This window comes from Strigops habroptila (assembly GCF_004027225.2).
Source record: "Strigops habroptila isolate Jane chromosome 13 unlocalized genomic scaffold, bStrHab1.2.pri S16, whole genome shotgun sequence".
NCBI lineage: Eukaryota > Metazoa > Chordata > Aves > Psittaciformes > Psittacidae > Strigops > Strigops habroptila.
In genome coordinates, this window is record NW_022651054.1 from 2,701,295 (window position 1) to 2,719,182 (window position 17,888).

At 44.4% G+C, this 17,888-nt stretch overlaps 1 protein-coding gene across 6 annotated transcripts in view; it reads left to right on the forward strand.

Moving 5' to 3' along the window:
- The first annotated feature begins 350 nt into the window (after window positions 1-350).
- Window positions 351-17,888, forward strand: part of RFFL (ring finger and FYVE like domain containing E3 ubiquitin protein ligase) — a 32,678-nt gene continuing 15,140 nt past the window's right edge. Inside the window, exons 1-2 of one of the 6 annotated variants that reach the window (XM_030472405.2) lie at window positions 417-510; window positions 8,778-8,853. The gene's annotated coding sequence lies outside the window, so the exon portion shown is untranslated. Of the gene's footprint in view, window positions 511-1,504; window positions 1,611-1,755; window positions 1,932-8,534; window positions 8,854-13,431; window positions 13,957-17,888 lie in introns of those variants that run through there. The other 5 variants (XM_030472409.1, XM_030472406.1, XM_030472410.1 and 2 more) reach the window with 5 other exon arrangements.

Here is a 17,888-nt window from a genome sequence, read left to right on the forward strand (position 1 = left end):
CAGTGAGGACTCATTTGTGCTCATATGTGTACATATGTACAACATACAAGTGTGTGTTTGTATGTTCTGTGTGATTATATGCATGCATGTATGTCTGTGTGTATATGCCTGTGTGTATATCTCTCTATATGGGTGTACCTGTGTGTGTTTCCCGTTTGATGCAGCGAAGCTGCATACAGCAGCAACCCTACGAAGAACAGGGGACCCCCAAGTCTCTCCCCTTCCCTGCCCGGACGGGGTCTCGAACCCGCGTCCCCTCGGTGCGCGCTGCCCTCTCGGCCTCCTGAGGGCGCTAGTGGGGCCTCCGCGCCGCCCAGGGCGGTCCGCCCGGTGCTGTCTAGCTCGCGGCTCTATGGCCGCCGCTCGGGGCGGGCTCTGCGTGGCCGGCCGCCGCCGCGGTGGGCCGTTGCCATAGCGCCGCCGCCGCGCCGAGCGGGGGGCTCGGGGCACACCCGCGGCCCGGCCCGGCCCCGCCGGCCTCTACCGGGACGGGGCTGCCGAAGGAGGCAGGTGAGGGGCTTGGGGGGGGCTGCCCGTTGTGTGTGGGGGTGAGGCCTTTGTGGGGGCTGCCCGGCTGTGGGGGTGTCGGAGCGGGGGGGGTGCAGGTAAATGTGGGGCCCATGAGGGAATGGAGTTGTCCCTGAGGGTTATGGAGGGGCTTTGGGTAACGGCTGTGGATTGGGGGTGTTGGTAAATTGGGGGGGGCTGCCAGGGCTTGGGGGGTGCGGGGTGGGGAGAATGAGTGGAACTTGGGAAAGGTTCTTTCCTTGGACTGGGAAAGGCTGGAAGGGGGCTGCAAGCGCCTGGATTTTGGTTGTGGGGAGACAAAGTAAAGGGGCTCCCTCATGGGAAGCACTTGCAGGGGTTCCCTATCAAGGGTCGGGGGACTCAGGTGCAGCCTCTTTCCTCTGATGTAGAAAGTGGTGTTGAGAAACTCATTCCCTGAGTTTCACGTTTCACTTTGGGTACTTTTCACAGTACCCAAAGGTGCTGTGAGATTTAGTAGGTTATCCTGCTCGAAATGCCATGAGAACGGAGGGATTCTGGATAAGCACCAGGCTTCAGTACAGCTCTTTGCTTAAATCATTGTCGCTTTGCATTTCAGCATGTCTCAGGTACTAATCTGTGCCTCGGTGGCAGTGGGTGGGTGATTCCTTGGTGACAAGGACCTGAGTTGTTCTCTTACTGAGGAACTGCCCTGCTTCTGCTGGAGATCGGGGTTGTAGAGAGAAGTGAAAGCTGCTCGAGCCCTTCCTGCGCCGCGGCAGGCGAAGGGAGCTCAGAAAAGAAAAGTACTCGAGTGTTCTTCGGAACACTTTGTTCCTGGGAGCTGGTCAAGGTGCTTCCTGTGGAGAAAGTGTTGACGTATCATCGCATCGGTTCCTTGCCGGTAGCGCAGTGTGCGATTGCAGGTTGATAACTGTGAACTCCCCGCAGTGAGGACGTGCACGTGGTCCAGGCTGAGCCTCTGCAGAGCAGGGACTTGGCAAAATAGCTAAGGACGAATGTGCTCAAGGTAGTGACTGTATGATAAATAAGGCGTTGCACTTGGTAGTTTCACGTGTTTCGAGCACTGTGAGGCTGGTCCGGCTTGCTGAGATACTGTAGAGGTGAGTATAACATTAAAGCATTGATAGGAATGTTTTAGTTTTATGGTTCTTTGGTTAAGATGTGTTCAGGGTAATGTTTAATTTGAGATGTAAAAGGATTTGCTGGCGTGTTTTGTTTGAGCTCACTTCCTTCTCTGTGGCACAGAATGTACCTGCCATGGATAGCGCAGCCTTGGGAGAACTGTTTCATGGCAGTGGAGGAACTCGTGACAGTTTTCTGGCCTTTCTAACCCAGAAAACAAAGAACTTGTAAAGAACTTAGCGGATCTGCAGAATGCTTGTTTAGTTCTCCATTTCACTAGGATGGGAAGCGACAGTGCTGTAAGTTGGCTTTTTTGGTGTGTTTACATCGTGGTGGGTTGTATTTCACAACTTGGAAGCTCCCATTTTAAGATAAATGGTCATTAAGGCACGTACATTAAAAAACCTGAGTGTTAACCCTTTGTTATTTCCACTGTTACCTTGTTTTGCCAGAGCTGAGAAGTGGAACAGAAAGCTGTGAGCTTGGAAAGTTTCTTACGAGTTCCAGATCCTTGTATTTACCTGCCTCTCAAGTAAAAAGCCAGGTTGGAGGGGGCTTAGAGCAACCTGCTCCTGTGGAAGGTGTCCCTGCCTGTGGCAGGGGGTTGGAACTGGATGAGCTTTAAGCTCCCTTCCAACCCAAACCAGGATGTGATTCTGTGAAACCCTGTTATCTCCTTAATGCATTTTGTGTTCCCGGTGATGGGGAAGGAGGATCTTGTTTTCATTCTTTGAAAACGTAATTGTTTTTGCTAGAACATTTGGGTCTAATGAAACAAAATAATCTACTGTGGCTGTTGTGTTTTCCATTACGGGCAGTTCTGTGTGCCTGTGTGAGCCCGGGTGCAGGGTTACCCGGCTGCAGCACTCCGTGTTTGCACATCCACTCAGCTGGTGGCAATTGAGCTTTTAATTAAAAGCTGATTGCCTTGAAATTGCTGTTCATGGCTTAATGCTTCATTACTCGAGTTTATGCTGGATTGGATTAGCTTTAAAGCCATCATTTAACTATTGTGTTTAATTGTAGAAAAAGTAGGCTTTCAGTGAGGCTTAGTCTTTCTCATTGGCAGGTACATGTGATTGGGCTCTTGGGAGCCAACTTAAATTCAGAGCTGAATGCAACACTCTGCATTGTTCCTTTGTACTCTGTGAAAGTACAAAGGAACAATATATCTAAGTTATGTTTTGGGGCTGGTGGTCACCAGTTGAGTTTCTGACTGAAATCTCTCCAGGCCTTCAGTTTTCTCTTTACTGGGGTTGACTTTAGTTAGTGTGGTTCTGTGTTGTGTTTGGTTTTTAGCTTGTGTCATTTTCATTGGTTGCTTCTAACAACTCAGACTGTAAAGTCTTCCATCCTGCTAGAGCAGGATTTGAGTTGAATTGCCAGCTCTATATATAGCAGGGTTATTAAAACTTGTGCTTTAGACTTTGAACCAGCTTTTGCATGGTGGAAGGGTGTAAGCAGATTTTCACCCAGTCATCTGCTGTGGTGTTCCTATAGCAGTGTGCCTGCCCCTGAGTCACCTAGACCTGCTTTGGAGGCAGGCTGTGGAGCTAGACAGGCTGTGTCTGACCTGGTACTGCAGCTCTGTGTCCTCACAGGTAAAATGCTGTTCTCACCTACTGTGTGTTGGTTTTGCTGTAATACATGGAGGGAAAATTGGGTTTAGTTAGGTTTAGGTTACCTCCCCATCCCTTATATGAAGAGTGAGTTTTCATACACAGGGTATCTCAGAGCATCTCTTCTCTCAAGCCTTTGACCAGTCCTGAGGGATACATAGCCTGATCCAAAGATAAGGAATTAGGAACTACATTCAACCAAGAACTGGAGGCTTAATAAACCACTTTGCAGCAGAAGGATGCTGTGAGATGCAGCTAGTTATGTGCATGTGTCCCGGTTTTGGACACAACTGTGTGTGAATGAATCAATGCTGACAGGGAAAGAGGACCTTTTGGTATGTGGTGGTAAAACCCGAGGGAATTCAGTACTTCTCTATAGTCTGAGCTCTGCCTATGAGCATAGCATGGCTTTAAACTACCTGAATGCTGCTGGTACGGGCTAAATACTTGAGTATTGATCTAAGTGTTCCAGTCAGTGCTATGGTAAGGTCTGTGCTGCTGTGATTTGCATACACCACATGTATTCATGTGGTGCAAATGTTTCTCCAGCCCTCCCGTGACTGCCTGCTCCCATTGCAAAACCCCAGCCAGGCTCCTGCTCCCCAGAGTAACACCTATCAGTGTCTGCCCATAGCAAGCTCATTTTCCTCCACTTTCTAGAGACTGTCATTATGAGAAGCCAGAAATTAGTACTTTGAACTCCCACTAACTGGCATTCAGGGAGGATGGAACGCTTTGCAGAGGTGAATAAGTGCAGTCTCTGTTTCCCAGGTGGGCAGAATCACATCAGCACTGAACTGATGTCAGAAACAGAGCTCACCTGCGTGCCAAGTGTTCTAACCCACCTGATGGTATGGCCCTCCACGTTTATTATTCAGTCTCCAAAGAACATTGCAAGGTTGAAAAATGACACTTTTCTTTCAGAAACAAGAATATGACTGGCAGATCAAGAGTTCAAATTCTCTATTAATTTCTCCCTTCTTTCTGAGCCAGAACTCAGAACTGAGAGATGGCTTATTCTAACCTCTGAAAGCCCTTTTTGGCTTTCTAAATTTATGTTCCCATAAGGGACTTTCTTTAAAAAGGAATTGTTGTTTTCAGAGACACTGTTTATTCTTCTGAGTGTCTATAAAATCTACAAATTCTCCATGTTAATTGCTCTTGAGGTTTTCACTTTACTCCAAAATATTAACTAGGCTTCTTTCTCTAATGCCCTCCAGCTTCTCTGCCAAATAGTCTTAGAGTAGGAATTTCCACATTGTGTTTCAGCGGAGACTAGAATATTAATTTAACATCAGCTTTTTTTATGCTGCCACCTTTTTGTTTCTATTCAGAAGGTTGTGGGACATGCTTATAAGAATGAATTTAAGCAGCTTTGGATCTTTTAGTTTTGCCTCTAGACTGATGTTAAGTGAGACTTTAAACAGGCAAATTTAAAGTAGTCTCTTTTGGGAGTTGTTGCATAGTAACCTCTACTGCAGAAGGATAGTTCCTTTGGGCACTATGTATTCTATATATACACATGGATAACTTCAAATTGCAGTGTCACAAGTGGCATCATTGGATCAATGCCGCTTACTGTGTGCGTGAGCTTGTATTGGTTTGGCTTGTTCCCCAAATGTGTTGGAAACAGTAATATTGCATCCTGTGGAAGTCCAGACTGAAAGTGATGTGCCTCTGCTTTTTGTTGATGTCAAAATACCTTGCTTAGAAAGCAATTACTGCTGGCATTGGTGCATGACTGCCATGTTTCAGTCACTATTTTGAGCAGTTAGAATCACTAGGATGAATAATTTCTCCAATGGTGGTGTGTTTGAGGACATACCCGCGAGGCTGCATCATGCATTGATAAGTTTTCTTCCATGAACGTGTCGGTGTTTCTTAGGACTTTGCCTGAGCCACAGTTAGTTGGAAAACTGCTGAGCAGTGGTATTCCCGGGAAGGGAGGGTTGGAGAGCAGCAAGTTAATCCTCTGCTGTAGTTTGGTGTTACGATAACCACAGCTGGGCTGGAACTGCAGCTGGTGCTGCTGCTCTGCTGCAGTGAGGAAGCCCTTCTCCATAGGATTGCCTTACAGTTTGTTTTACCCATATCTTAAACCGGAGCGTTGATTCATCTGGTGACATAGATTTCTTTATAGATCCTTGGATTTGATAATTTGGAGGACAAACAGGCCCCTGGTTTGCTGAGCAGGTTTTAAAATGGTAACTTACTCATTAAAAGAAGGAAAATGTTTCCCTGTTTAGATTAACAAATTAACTTCTCTTACCGCGTCCGTGCACCCTCTTCCTATACGTGCCCTGTGTTCTTGGCTAGCAGCAGAGACGGATAAAATGTCAAGCGTGATAGATAGTTGGAGCTGGTTTTTGGTGGTTAAAGAATAATGAAACTGTTGTATGCTCGCAGGGAAACACTACTCCCTGTGTGCAGACTCCATCCTGGAGAAAGTTTGAATTGTTCCAAAGAAGGGGCATTTCTAGAATGCAGCTTCTGTGGCTGGTTGCACAGCTGTCTAAATGACTGCCTGTCTTGAGGCCATTACACAAGCATTACAAAATAGTTTGGAAACAGTTTATTTTTCAGATTCCAAATAAAGTGTAGATTTCAAAGTCCCTTTTGACTGTCTAATCAAGAAAAAAAAAAGGTAGAAATTGAAGCTGGTGTTTATAGAGAGGCTGATTTATGCTCTCGGAGCTCAGAACGCAGGTTTCTTCCAGTCAGAGACCGATACTTGCATAATTCATACCTTATGTTTCTCGGATTGAAAGGCTTATCAGTTGTTGCATGTGATTGTGCATTTCCTTGTTAGCTTAGTCATATCAAGCCTGTCCTTGTGCATCCTTTTGTGCAAAGGGCTCTTGGGTGAGAGGATTTAGATCTTGTCTCTTACGCAGAAGTGAGAGGGAGTTAATGCAGGTATTTAATTAAAAAGCCCAAAACCTCAGCCTTCCTTTTGACAAATTTCGTGTTCTTTCTATTCCTGTTATTTATAACTCTTGCTTCTTGTTACTTGCTTCTCTGACGTGAAGACAGATCACAGACAGAGTGTGCAATGGAAATAACTAAATCAGGAATGTCATCCTGAGTGAAGGAAGGAATTCCTGAAAAGAATGGAAATATGTTGCTCAGCTTGCTGGGCCTTCAGGAGTGCATTGCAGTGCTGACAAAGTGTGCTTAGAGAATGCAGTTGGAATTCAAAGCACCAGTAAATGACTGCTTGTATCTAGCAAAGTAGTGCAGTTCAAAACAAAGTACTTGCAGCATTTCTCGTTATCTGCCTCCGGAGAGAACTTAAACCTGCAAATAGCTTTATCTGATAGTCGTGAATGGTGCTGATACCATCTCTGAACTCTTCCGTGGGTGAAAACCTATTTCAGGATATTCCAAATGTGTCTCTTTTAGAGGTAATATATGGCACATTTAATGCAGTTTTACCATTTTAGCTTGCTCACCTTTTGCTGCGTTAAATGCCATTTGTATCACGTTGTCAAACAACGTGCTCAACTGCATATAATGAAGCCTTTTCATGCAACAGAACATAGGCCAAACCCAAGCGTAGCTCATGAAAGGCTTTACTTTGTCTAAGTGAAGTAAGATGATCGTTCTTGGAATGAGGCCTGTCTCTTCATCAGTATTTTCCAATTGGCCTTCTGCTCCAAACCTAAGTAACTTGGTAAGGTATTGTTAGGGAGGCCTAAGCTTGTTTTTTTACTTCTGGATGTGGCTCTTTCTAATGCAAGTTCAGGCTTTTCTTGCTCTGCCTGGAATAACAGATGCAAGCGTGAAATTAAATCTGTGATACATGGTAGTATTTCCTAAAAAATTCCCCTAATCAAAGCAAATGGGAGGAAAAGGCTGTAAACTGTTTCTGTCTACTTGACTGATCAGCTTTAATCCTTGATTATGGAGGAGACAGTCTAAAAATACTTATTGAACCTCCTGAGCTTTTAAATAAGGGAATTTTTACAACATCCACAAAAGACTTGAAATCTAGAATCCGAGATGCTTTTCTAACCAGCCACGTGACAGTGTGCTGCCTCCTTCAGACCTTATTCTTGTCTCAAGTACCAAAAATGCCTGTTTTTATTGAGAAGGCCCCATTTGGCAGTGACACTTCTTTAAAACGTTAAAATACCCCATGAAGTAAAGACAAATTTAAGGGGCAGTATTTTATGCTGCACGTTACCTTAATTTTCACTGCAAACTGGTAAAGAGATCAACCAAACCCCAACAAAAAAAAAAGGACAAAAAACCTAATGGGACTTGCATTGTCTTTTGCACTTGTGTGAAACCTGAAGTTGGCCTCAAAATCATCTTGTCTTGTCCTTTTTTAGGTATATTTGTGGTTTGTAATGTTAAAATGTCAGGAAGCTCTGCAAAAGTGCAAGGAGGTTCTTTACTGTAAAGGTTTGACGTGCCTTCTGTGAGCTTTGGTAGTTGTCTGAAAGTGTTTAATACCATTATGAATACAGTGCTGCTTTGAAGGAATGAAATATTAACCCAGTTCCATTCCCTGATGAGGTATTATCTGTATTTTACAGATGGAAAACTGGGGTACAGAGAATTGAAGTGGCCGGATGCAGAAGGCGTCTGTAACAGAGCTAGAAACTGAAACCAAAATTCCTCAGTTTCAGCTCTCCCGTGTTATTTATCCCATTACTAATCTGAAAATAATTACCCAATGGGTTCTGTTGAACTTCAGGTCTTTTTATTTTCTTCTTTTTCTACTAGGAATAACTGGGACGTGATTGTGTGTGTGTGTGATCAACACTGGGGCAGTTGCTGCTGACCTATTGAACTGAGAAAAGTAGAACTCAAAATGGAAGCAAGTTCATGTTGATGTTAGTGGTGGAAAAGATTGTGTCACAGGGAGCTGCTTAGCAGCAGAACTCATGTCTGCTTGTGCTGGAAGGCCAGATAAGCTGTTATTTGTTTGGGATCTGAGAACAGAAGTGAAGATATTTTGAGGTTTTATTTAAAAAATAAGTGTTCTTTGTTGGTAAAGGGCTGTGTGAAAGGACAAGACAGCAGAGTGTCTGTTCCCAACTTCCATGATAATTGGTAGGGTTTTTGGCTTAATGCCTCAATACCAGGATTTAATATCTAATATGAAGATCTCATCTGTCATTTTACAAAGCAAACAAACCCCGAAGGGAAAGAAGTGCTCCTCCCAGGTACAGAGAAGCAAAATGAAAATGTGATGATGCCCCTGTACTGCAAACGTTGAGAGAAAGCGATCAGCAAACCCAAGGCAAATTAAAAAAAACCCAAATGAAACAGATTTATTGGTTTATAAACCCCAATGATTCCTGGAGCACTGACTCATGATGTCTGAATGCTTGGGCTTGCCAGCAGCCGTGAACTGAAATGTGACCTTGGGCTGCTTGTTGGCTTGGGCCATATATGGGAAATTTCCTCTTCATGGCAAAGGTGGGGAAACCAGGAGATGCGGGTCCTTAAGGGCTGTTTGAAGCTTTCCTTACCCAATATCCTCTGTGTCTTTAAAAAAATAACTATTTTATACAGGTTGGCTCCAACAATGATTCCATGTTCGTCAATCCTGACTTTCTGCTTTGATCACCATAAACTGCAGCAGTTTTAGGTGAGTTGTGCCTTCAGTGATGTCTTCTGCCTCTGTTGGCAGTTCACACACGTGCTTAAAATGCTTGACAAAGGATTTTCATATTCTGCCATAATATTTGTATACAGATGTGGCAATAAAGGAAAATTACCTTTTTGGGAGGGCATGGCTTTCGTTCCAAGAGACAAATGTTTTACTTGTATGGTTTGTACTGATAATGTAGGTAAGCTCCTGTGTGAGCTCCTGCAGAGTCTCCTCGGGATCTTACCCTTCAACTCGGTAGCCAGAAATATGGGACAAGATGGCTGTTGGGTTTGTTCATGTCTCAGGTTAAATAAAGCCCCGATTCCAGTCTGCATTGGCTTGGATTTACTAGTCCTTAATGTTCTGCAGAGACCGAGGCTGGAAGAAGAGGCATGGCAACTGAACACAGGGGATGGTAAAGTCACCAATTCAGAATCTTTCTGCCCTAGAAACAAACACTGCAGATGGTTGGAAATGGACTTTTTCATAACACGTCCCATTGGGGAATGTGTAATAGTTGTAAGTGGTTCATGCCAGTGCTGCTGACAGACACTGGAAGGCAAAGCTTGAACTTTCCCTCAGTTTTCCAGCTCTTCTGAAGAGCTGCATGTAAGTGATTTTGAGTTTCAAAGGCTTTGGTGCTAAATGGAAATTGGCACAAAAGTCATAGTTAATATTTCTGGAAATGCTTTAAGAGTGCAACTTCAAAGTGTCTCTCCAAGTTTCACCTGCACCAACTCACTTCAGATGAGGGTGGGGGATTTTTCCTCATGCTCAGATGAGGTGACTAAGCCATAAATGAACAGACTTTTTTATTCCCGTATCTTCTGTTGTCTCAGTAACAAAACTGGTGCTCAGGTTTGTTCCTTTTCAGTGCTGTACTCACTATCCCAGACCTTTCTTTAGCTGCTGACAAACTCCTAAGTATTTCTGTGGTCCGGGAGAGGAGAGCTTTCCATGCCATTTCAGATGTGACGTGTGTGCTGGTCTTTGTACTTGTCTACCAAAGGAGATGATATGCAGTTGCATCTTATTCTATTTCAGCACCTAGTTTGGATTTGAATTCAGATTAATTTGGAAGAGGCATAGCTAGGAAATGAGTCTGCAGTGTTTGTACTTGTTATGATGTGCCTCAATTATATTCATTCAGATCTTTTTCAGTCTAGCCAGATAAAAATGATCTTTTTTCAGGCTCCAGTTAAATAGGTTAGAGGTTGCCTGCCAGTCTGCACACATCTTTGTGGCGTGCCCTTTTCCTGCACGTGCACTTTTCCACGGGTATGAATTCCGTGGGGTTTAGGTTGATTTTTGTATTAACTCCTGAAGTAAGGGGGGGGAAGAGCAGGCTTTGTGTGTGAGGAATTTTGAGGCTATCTTTCAATTTCTGGGGGGGAAAAAAAGGAAGGAAAAAAAAAAAAGAAGTGGAAGTTTACTGTTTAAAAATAAACCTGAAGCTTGGCGTGAAAAGTAGTTTATGGGATTTCCAACTGGTGTTGTAGCTTATCAGCAAACACTCAATTCTGGCTGTCTGAGAGACAGCGATAGCTTTAAAGCATTAGTGCCAACTGCGGTCCCAATTTCATCCAGACTTAATGCAGTTCCGAGTGATGCTGTACCACCTCCAACCCAAGCTCAGCTGTTGGATGAGTAACACCGCAAGACTGAAGATTGTACTTAGAACTGACTCTATTTTGGGAATAGCTGCTTTAGAGTGCTTCATCTCCCTGAATCCTTGTACACCAGGTGGGATGGGGAGTTTCTGTGCTCAGCACTGCAATTTGTGGTGAGATGCCTCCTGTTTTCTGAGTCCTGGTAGATTGGGGTAAGGGTTTTTATAAGCTTGAGGAGCTGTATATGTGATAATGCCTCCTTCTCCTCTATTCACCTGCCCCATGTGCTTGTGCTTCATTCCAAAGATGAACTGTTGAATATGTAATTTATCCAGTTGGAGAGAAACCTCCTGTCACAATGAAACAAGATGTGCAGCTGTCATCATAGGCCTCTTGGGCCAAGGATTTAAATGGAAATATCTTGGTCTCTTTTTATCTGAAATGGGAACTCTAGTGATATGATGTCAAATTGACATCCTTTCTTCTCCCCTTTTCTCTCCAGCTCCCTGCATTCCCCTCATTTAGGAGAAAAGTATCATTAAAGCCATCCAACGGTGGTTACCTTCTTTCATGGTGAAAGCTGAGGCGATTCAAAGCTGTTCCCTGATGTCCCTGGTTGAATTGTGGAACTGCTGCTGCTTGTTTGTAATATCTGAATGCTGAAGTCATTTACTTCATAGCAGCCCTTTGCAGCAGAGCAGAAACTCAGTTGGAGCAACCTTCTATTCTGGGCAATGTAGAATTGGCAAAGTGAGGTATTTGTAGCATTACGAGGAGGAGGACTCCCTGAAAAGCTTATGTTCAGCCTTTGGAGACCATTTCTGGCTTTCAGGTGGGCAGGGATCCAGCTAACCTCCCCCAGCTATTGCCACGTGGCTGTTACAGAAGGGCGGTCTAGGTGGGATTTGAGATGAAGTCTGAAGAGGATGGAGTGACGGCCTCCCTTGAATAGAGCTGGTTAAGGAAGCTACACGTTATTTAAGTTAGGATTTAATTTTCAGGTTTTCATTTAGCAATTTATTGCTACATATCAAATTATAATTTTAGCAGCTACCTACTGCTTGGAAAAACAAGCTGGCAGACAGTAAATCCCAGCAAGACTTGTGGTGGTGTGAATGAACAGAGAAAAGAATTCCAGGTGCAAGCCAGCATTGACCTTTTTCCCCATAATGGAAAGGATGGATCGAAATGGAGGGTGATAGTCCAGGGTTCGTGCATGGCTCATTGCTAAAGTATTGACAGAGAGCTGCCACTTTTGTGTGTGAGACACATACAGCCATGCGGGATGCTAGGAGGGTGGGAATAGTAGTAACATGGAACACTCTGGAATCTTATTTCTACAGAGTTTTCTTTCTTCTGACTTGGTTCATGGTGTGTATTACAGCTGACTTAATTTTTGTCTTGCTGATGAACAGCACCCTAGTGTGAAAGAATGCACTGGGGTTTTAAATTGCTTTTCAGCATAGCAAGAGAGTGGAAGGATGATAGTATGATAGGACAGGAAGAGAGGAGATTGCTTTAAGCTGAAAGAGGATAAATTTAGGTTACTATTGGAAAGAAGCTCTTCCCTGTGAGGGTGCTGAGGCACTGGCACAGACTTTTCCCAGAGAAGCTGTGGCTGCCCCATCCCTGGCAGTGTTCAAGGCCAGGTTGGACACAGGGGCTTGGAGCAACCTGCGCTAGTGGAAGGTGTCCCTGCCCAGGGCAGGCGGTTGGAACTGAATGAGCTTTACGGTCCCTTCTAACCCAAATCATTCCATGGTTCTATGATAGCATTGTCTGATGTCACAGCACATTATTTGGGAAGGGACATGGGAATAAGGAATTAAGGAAGACTGGGTAAGAGAAATAATTTTCTAAACCTCATCACCTGATTTCATTAATCATGTTTTGGTTGGGGTTAACTTGCTGGAAGAATGTCACTGACTTGCAAACGAGAAAGGCTCTTGTTGAATTTCCATCTTGGCAGATGTCTGGAGACTTCATCACAGTCAATAGCAAGAAGAATTTTATATCTAAATATTTTTCAATATAGAAAGTGCAATTTGGGGTCAAAATAAACAGTGTATATTGAGCTAATACAACCCCAGGTACCCAGCTATTTTGAAATAAGATTTCCAAGCTTCTCTTGTTAAAATTGGGGAAAATCATTTGGTTTTACTTGTGCTACAGAGGAGAAAGTGTGTGAGTTGAGTTTGCAGTTCAGGTGCACAGCTGGGGGTTGAGTGAAGGGGTGCCTGTTTGTGCCTTTGGAACAAGCTGCTGTGCAATGCTTTATAATCACACAGCTTTCTGAACTATTGTCTCCAATTTAAAATGAAACCTGCAGCTCTCCGGTTTCAAAGAAGGGTTGAAGTTTAGATCCTTTGTGCTTGTAACATCGGTGGGATTTGCTGATGGGCAAAGGTGCGTTCACTGAAGATCTGTGTGTAAATCTTCCAACAAACAGAACAGCATCAAGTGTCGCTGTGAGTAAGCTTGCAAATGTCTTGCAACAGTGTTCTGATAAACACTGATACGGCTGCAAAATGTTCTGGAATACCCACTGTATTTCTTTTCCATGAATTCGAGAACTCCAATTCTTCCTTTTCCTCTCATTTAAGCACATTTTCTAAAGGCTTACCTTGTAAATGATTTACTCCAATGTCAACCAGGTTCTAGCAGTATAAAAGGATCTTTGTCTGCACGATGGTTTCCTCTGTACCATGTAAGTAGGAAGTTACTTTTGGTACTTCTCTCGGAATCAGCGGTGATTTAAGGCAATAGCGTTTCAGTGAAGTCGTGTGTGGCTGAACTGCTGTGGCCCCATTCCAGCTTTTTCCTGTGCTGCTTTGCACCCTGCCCCAGTGGACCACGCTGTTTACTTTCTGCTCTGTGGGAAATGGATGTCACTTCCTTGATTAAAATGCTGGTGTGCAGCCAAATCCTCTCCCTTTTGGGCTCGCACGTCTGGAGGAGCAGCGCACCTACTAAGCTGAATCCAGCTGCATGCCACGCTCCTGGATCGGGATGTGTTGGGATGTACTGTGACGTCTGCCTACTGAGACACTCAGTGCATGCTCGTAGAGGCTTTTGAAGGCATCTCCGAGGTGGAGAAGCACAGATGCAACTGCGTAATGCTGTTAAAGAGGGTCTGAAGATGGATTACAGGAAGGCACAAGCTGAACTATGAGCCACGTAGTGTCTTCATGCGATGGGGAAGGTCTAAGGCAGTGTATGGGCATGGGGTGCCCGTGTCAGCCTGCTCTGCCCATCGGAAGCAGCCAGTGGATGTGAGCTTGGAGATGCTATTCAAGTGCAACTGCTCGCCCTGATGTGCCTGATAGCATAGGCACTCTTGGACGCTCAGAAGCCCCAGAAGCTAACCTGGATACCTGGTTCTCACTAAGCTCAGTGCACATTACCTGAATGCTCTGTCCTCTGCCTTCATAGCTGGCCAGTTTCTCGCCTGGAAATCTTTAGACTGGCATCCAAGTTGCTGATCAGACTGGTGAGCAATCACGTTTGTCTTTGTAGAGATTACTGGTATTGCATACTTAGATGATTAGAGACATGAAATGTCTCGAAGGCACAAAACAAAGTGGCAAAATGTCTCCTCCCTCCAAAGGAAAATTTCAGTCTCTCTTCTTTCCCCTGTCCACTTGTGTTTCTAGCTGTGATACAGTGCTGATATTTATTCACTTCTTGTTTTCAATCTGTGCATGCTGTCACATTGGACACATGTGAACTAGTACCTTTACTCATAAACACATTGTTTTTTCCATCCCTAGATAAAAACCTCATGTGCTCAATCCAGTTGTTGTGTACAGCAAATAAGGTTTATGTGCTTTGTGACAGATAGCCAGGGCTCGTTCCCACTCGGCATTTACTCATGCTTTGGACTGGTTCAGACACCCCCTGTGCCAATGTCCTGCTCAGACTGGCAACCTGCCTCCTTCCCTTTGCCTCCTGCGAGTGGCTCATTTGCTGACTTCCACCTGTCCCGACATATGGTTGCTCCCATTTATCACAACTCAGGTCTGTGTGCCCGTGACACGGGCTGATAAAAATAATGCTGCATGCATAAATGTCATTTGAGCAGGTTATAGCTCTGTTATCAAGTAAATACTAATTTCTGACCAAACAAGCTGTGAATACAGATTGGAAGTGGTAGGTTATTAGTGAAACTAATTTTAGCAAGGCATTTCTTATCGGTGCAGGTTTACTGATAAATAAATTGGAGCAATGAGCATTTATGCTCATTTATGCTATTAATGTGGCACCAAGATGGTTAACTCATGAAATACTTTAGCCATTGCAAAACAGCATTTGTGAAAGTCTGATCTGATTAACTTTGCCGGGCAGGCAGCATGGATTAATCATAGCAAAACAATAATTCAAGAAGTGCTTTTGCAAGACACAAGATATTTTAGAGCCACACTGCCCTTTGCTGCCCTCCTGAATAGAGTTCAGTGATCTTCCACCTACTAGAAATAGCAGAAACTGCTGCTTTGGTAAAGAGTGTTAATCCCACTCTTAGTGTGTTGCCTTGAAAGTCTTACCAGTGAACATGGTTTTGCTGTTGTGGGGGCCACACAGAGGATAACAGGTTGGGTATGTGCTGTTGTACAGCATCTGTATTTGAAGCACACAGACCTTCCTGGATTCTGCAGTTTGGCAGTGACCTGGTGTTTGACAAAAGAGAGAAGACTGAGACACTCTGCAGTAATCTGGAAACTGCTGAGAAAGAGGAGAAGACAGTTTGGGATCACTGGTGGGTTCTGAAATGTAAGAAGAAGGCAGTCAAAGAGGATGGCCACTGAAATGAGATGGAAAGAGGAGTGTGATGGTTCATGGAGCTCATAGAAAAGCTCCTTGTGGTGAACAGTATTCCTCCAAACTGGGAGGTGCAAGGGCAGCTGATAGAGCTAATGAGCAAATATTATTGTAGGGGAGCATGCCCTAGCAAAGCTGCTGTTTGTCTTGCATCTCCCTCCCTTTTTGGCACTCTTCTCCATTTGCAGTAGCCTCAAGGGTCATCAGCTTGGCTGTTCCAGTGGTTGAAGGCCTCTTGGGAGGAGGAGGAGAACTTGTTGCTGTGGCTTGTCCTCGTGTAGGAGCAGAATCGGCTGCCTGTGGGAGCTCAGTTCCTTTTGATCCCTTAACTGAAGTGTCTTGGTGGTGCTACTGCATTCCAGCCCCCAAATTCCTGAGCAGTCAGGAAAAGAAGCCAGACACAGTCCTTGAGAGCTTTATTAGGCAGAGCTGAAAGCTGAGTGATGGAGAGATGTTCTTTTGCTTGCTGTAGTCCCTTGTTGTTTGCACTCTTGGGAAAAAAAAGGGAAATTTTATATTCAAACATAAGCCACAGTTTTCCTATGCAGCCAAAGCCTTCCCTTTGATAGAAATGCACAAAGCATGTGTAATAACTCCTGTATGTAGAGAGTGATCTTTGATACTCCAGCTCTTCTCACTGTATATTGCATATGCAGTGAGAACCTGAGTTCAAAGACTTTTTAAAGTGAAGATGGAAAGTCTAAAACTCCAGGCTTGCTTTATGAATACTGTCTTCAACAGGAAAACTTTGATATCACTGGTATTTCCTCCGGAATGAAATCATACTTGCAAATTGATACGAAGCTCTTGGTGATGTATAGATGGGAATGAATAGGTGGTGAAATGGATTTCACTCTTCTGTTACAGTCAGTGAGAGTCACGGCATTCACAGCTTCATCGTGGAAATAAAAGGGCAAAAAGGCAGTGCAGCAGAGCATGATAGAGAGCTAGCACTGCTTTGCACACAGACCATGGCAAGCAGCTCCCTGCCCCGTCAAGTATTCATGGGATTTCTTCTGGCTTTTCCTTAAAGAGACTCAATAAGAAGATAAAACAATCTCGCTTCTCCAACCTCAGCCCAGTGATGATTGCCACGTGGGTGGATGTGTTTGATCTCGTGTCTCCACCCTTGGTGAAGCTCCTTCTCCCTTTGCTCTTGCAGATGCTCCAAGCACAACATGCAGTTATGATTTAGGGCAGGTACTCTTTGGCTGCCAAAAGTCATCTATTGAGTGCCTGCCATAAAGCTTTCATCTTCCCAAACGCTTGTTCAGCTCCAGAGTTAGAACAGTGATTTTCTGTGGCTCCTGTTGGCCAGTATGAGCAGCATGTCCAAGAATAATGAAGATTTCTGATACCAGTAATGCTTGTAACATTAGTCATGCCAGTAAGTCAACATCTTTTATTCAGGATGTGGCTTGAGAATTCCTGAAATCTCTCATGGTGGTAACTTTTCCAAACCAACATGTTAATAATAGTCAGGTAACTCTTAAGTATTTACCAAGGCCTGGAGCACAACAAAGAAGTAGCTCTTTCTGCTGGTAAACTTTTTTGGCTGGGCATTTATTTGTCGCTTCAGCATAACTATGGAGCTCCTGGCTCTGTTCATCTGCAAAAGACTGACAGGCTTTACACAGGGAGGTGCTTTCTAGTTGCGATGCTCAAACTCTGCCACATCTGTAGCTACAACCACCCATCTATTGAAGCATTGCTTACAGCAGTTATCAGTTTCTGGATGGTGCTGACCACATACCTCTGAATGGGTAACAAAATAAGTAAGGGAATAATTAGGGCATAGCAAACATTGTAGAGATGTCTAGGAAATGGCATCCTGAAATTTCACCATGAAATTCTGCTTGCCTCTGCCAGTGCTCTCCCCCTGCAGTGCTTATTCCTCAGGTCTAAATCTGATCCTGTACAGAATCGCTCTTGAAGCAGCTGCTGAATCTTGCCTGCATTTCTTGTTGTTGTCTTAGTGCAGCTGTAGGCAGGTACAGGGATGTTTTAGCATCTTAAGCCTCAGTCATACCTGCTTGGTAGCATAGGTGGCAGTTAGCAAAGCTTTGCTGAACTGGTGGCAGCATTTTAAGTTCCCATGTAGCATCTACTTCATGTTCCAGGTGTCAGTGGTGTAATTCTTGCTTTTCAGCCATTATGGTCTCCTGGGATTTAGGAAATGATAGCAGATACCTACAAAATCAGACTGAGTTGCAGAGCACAATGGCCCCTGTATAGGCAGAGGTATGTATATGAGCTCCTTTTCTTGCACTTGGAGGAGTCTGAGCTGGAGGTGGAGCAGGCTGTGTGCCGTGGTGAGAGATGATGGTCGCTCACCTGGCTGGTAGGTACCTTTCCATGTGCCTGGAGGAGATTCCCACTTTGTGTAAGAGCTGATGGTGGCACAAAAGGAGCGTGGGATACCTGCTCCCAGCGCAAAGGGTGCTCAGCAGGAACCCACCAGCCTCCTGAGCTTCTGATAGAGAAGTGAGAGCTCTGCTTCTGTGTGGCTATCAACCATCAGCACAAAGCGGTTGTCAGTGGAGCACTTTGTCAGTGTAAATGCTGCATGTAGACAAGCCCTAACTGAAACTTACGCCTATGTGTAGG